Below are 3,431 nucleotides of genomic sequence, written 5' to 3' on the forward strand. Positions count from 1 at the left end.
GGACACACCATCACACTATGGTGTTCCAGGCTGTATTAGTTGTGAAACAATTTCCACAATGTCTTAATTCTGTGCCAAACTTGTAATTCAGATATTCATCTCTATGATCATATCATAGATCTTTTATCCTCTTGTCACGACGATCTTTCAACTTCACCCTGAAATTACTTGAACCTTTCAATAATTCAGACTCGTGATTCATCAAGTAAATATACTCAACATCTACTCAAATCATCTGTGAAGTAAGAACATAACGATATCCACTACACGCCTCAACACTCATTGGACTGCACACATCAAAATGTATTACTTCCAACAAGTTGCTTTCTAGTTCCATTTTACTGAAAACGAGGCTTTCAGTCATCTTGCCCATGTGGTATGATTTGCATGTCTCAAGTGATTCAAAATCAAGTGAGTCCAAATGGTCCATTTGCATGGAGTTTCTTCATGCATATACACCAATAGACATGGTTCGCATGTCTCAAACCTTTCAAAAACGAGTGAGCCCAAAGATCCATCAACATGGAGCTTCTTCATGCGTTTTATACTGATATGACTTAAGTGGCAGTGCCACATGTAGGTGGTACTATCATTACTATCTTTTGGCATGAACATGTGTATCACTACGATCGAGATTCAATAAACCATTCATTTCAGGTGTAAGACCATTTGAAGGTATTATTCAAATAAACAGAGTAACCATTATTCTCTTTAAATGAATAACCGTATTGCGATAGACATAATCCAATCATGTCTATGCTCAACGCAAACACCAAATAACAATTATTTAGGTTTTAATACCAATCTCGATGGTAGAGGGAGCGTGCGATGCTTGATCATATCAACCCTGGAAACACTTCCAACACATATCGTCAGCTCACCTTTAGCTAGTCTCCGTTTATTCCGTAGCCTTTTGTTTCGAGTTACTAACACTTAGCAACCGAACCGGTATCTAATACCACGGTGCTACTAGGAGTACTAGTAAAGTACACATCAACACAATGTATATCCAATATACTTCTATCGACCTTGCCAGCCTTCTCATCTACCAAGTATCTAGGGTAATTCTGCTCCAGTGGCTGTTCCCCTTATTACAGAAGCACTCAGTCTTGGGTTTGGGTTCAACCTTGGGTTTCTTCACTAGAGCAGCAGCTGAATTGCCGTTTCATGAAGTATCCCTTTGTTCCCTTGCCCTTCTTGAAACTAGTGGTTTCACCAACCATCAACAATTGATGCTCCTTCTTGATTTCTACTTTCGCGGTGTCAAACATCGCAAATATCTCAAGGATCATCATATATGTCCTTGATATATTATAGTTCATCACGAAGCTCTAGCAGCTTGGTGGTAATGACTTCGGAGAAAACATCATTATCTTATCTGGAAGATCAACTCCCACTCGATTCAAATGATTGTTGCACTCAGACAATCTGAGCACAAGTTCAACAATTGAGCTTTTCTCCCTTAATTTGCAGGCTAAGAAAATCGTCGGAGGTCTTATACCTCTTGACGTGGGCACGAGCCTGAAATCCCAATTTCAGTCCTTGGAACATCTCATATGTTCTGCGATGTTTCAAAAACGTTTTTGGTGCCTCAATTCTAAACCATTTAGCATTACGCACTGAACTATCATGTAGTCATCAAAATGTGTATGTCAGATGTTCGCAACATCCACAGACGATGTTCGAGGTTCAGCACACTGAGTGGTGCATTAAGGACATAAGCCTTCTATGAAGCAATGAGGAAAATCCTTAGTTTACGGACCTAGTCCGCATAATTTCTACTATCAACTTTCAACTAAATTTTCTCTAGGAACATATCTAAACAGTAGAACTGAAGCGCGAGCTACGACATAATTTGCGAAGACCTTTTGACTATGTTCAGGATAATTAAGTTCATCTTATGAACTCCCACTCAGATAGACATCCCTCTAGTCATCTAAGTGATTACATGATCCGAGTCAACTAGGCCGTGTCTGATCATCATGTGAGACGGACTAGTCAACATCGGTGAACATCTTCATGCTGATCGTATCTACCATACGACTCATGCTCGACCTTTCGGTCTTCTGTGTTCCGAGGCCATGTCTGTACACATGCTAGGCTCGTCAAGTCAACCTAAGTGTTTCACGTGTGTAAATCTGTCTTACACCCGTTGTATGTGAACGTTGGAATCTATCACACCCGATCATCACGTGGTGCTTCGAAACAACAAACGGTCGCAACGGTGCATAGTTAGGGGGAACACTTTCTTGAAATTTTATGAGGGATCATCTTATTTACTACCGTCGTTCTAAGTAAACAAGATGCAAAAACATGATAAACATCACATGCAATCAAATAATAGTGACATGATATGGCCAATATCATATAGCTCCTTTGATCTCCATCTTGGGGCTCCATGATCATCTTGTCACCGGCATGACACCATGATCTCCATCATCGTGTCTTCTTGAAGTTGTCTCGTCATCTATTACTTCTACTACTACAGCTAACGGTTAGCAATAAAGTAAAGTAATTACATGACGTTTATGTTGACACGCAGGTCATAAATAAATTAAGACAACTCCTATGGCTCCTGCCGGTTGTCATACTCATCGACATGCAAGTCGTGATTCCTATTACAAGAACATGATCAATCTCATACATCACATATATCATTCATCACATCCTTTTGGCCATATCACATCACATAGCATACCCTGCAAAAACAAGTTAGACGTCCTCTAATTGTTGTTTGCATGTTTTACGTGGCTGCTATGGGTTTCTAGCAAGAACGTTTCTTACCTACGCAAAAACCACAACGTGATATGCCAATTGCTATTTACCCTTCATAAGGACCCTTTTCATCGAATCCGATCCGACTAAAGTGGGAGAGATAGACACCCGCTAGCCACCTTATGCAACTAGTGCATGTCAGTCGGTGGAACCAGTCTCACGTAAGAGTACGTGTAAGGTCGGTCCGGGCCGCTTCATCCCACAATGCCGCCGAATCAAGATTGGACTAGTAACGGTAAGCATATTGAACAAAATCAACGCCCACAACTACTTTGTGTTCTACTCGTGCATAGAAACTACGCATAGACCTAGCTCATGATGCCACTGTTGGGGAACGTAGCAATAATTCAAAATTTTCCTACGTGTCACCAAGATCAATCTATGGAGTCATCTAGCAATGAGGGAGGAGTGGATCTACATACCCTTGTAGATCGCGCGCGGAAGCGTTCAAGAGAACGGGGTTGATGGAGTCGTACTCGTCGTGATCCAAGTCACCGATGATCCTAGCGCCGAACGGACCGCACCTCCGCGTTCAACACACGTACGGAGCAACGACGTCTCCTCCTTCTTGATCCAGTAAGGGGGGAGGAGAGGTTGATGGAGATCCAGCAGCACGACGGCGTGGTGGTGGAAGTAGCGTGATTCCAACAGGGCTT

The sequence above is a fragment of the Triticum dicoccoides genome, chromosome 1A (assembly GCF_002162155.2).
Source record: "Triticum dicoccoides isolate Atlit2015 ecotype Zavitan chromosome 1A, WEW_v2.0, whole genome shotgun sequence".
In the NCBI taxonomy this organism is placed as follows: domain Eukaryota; kingdom Viridiplantae; phylum Streptophyta; class Magnoliopsida; order Poales; family Poaceae; genus Triticum; species Triticum dicoccoides.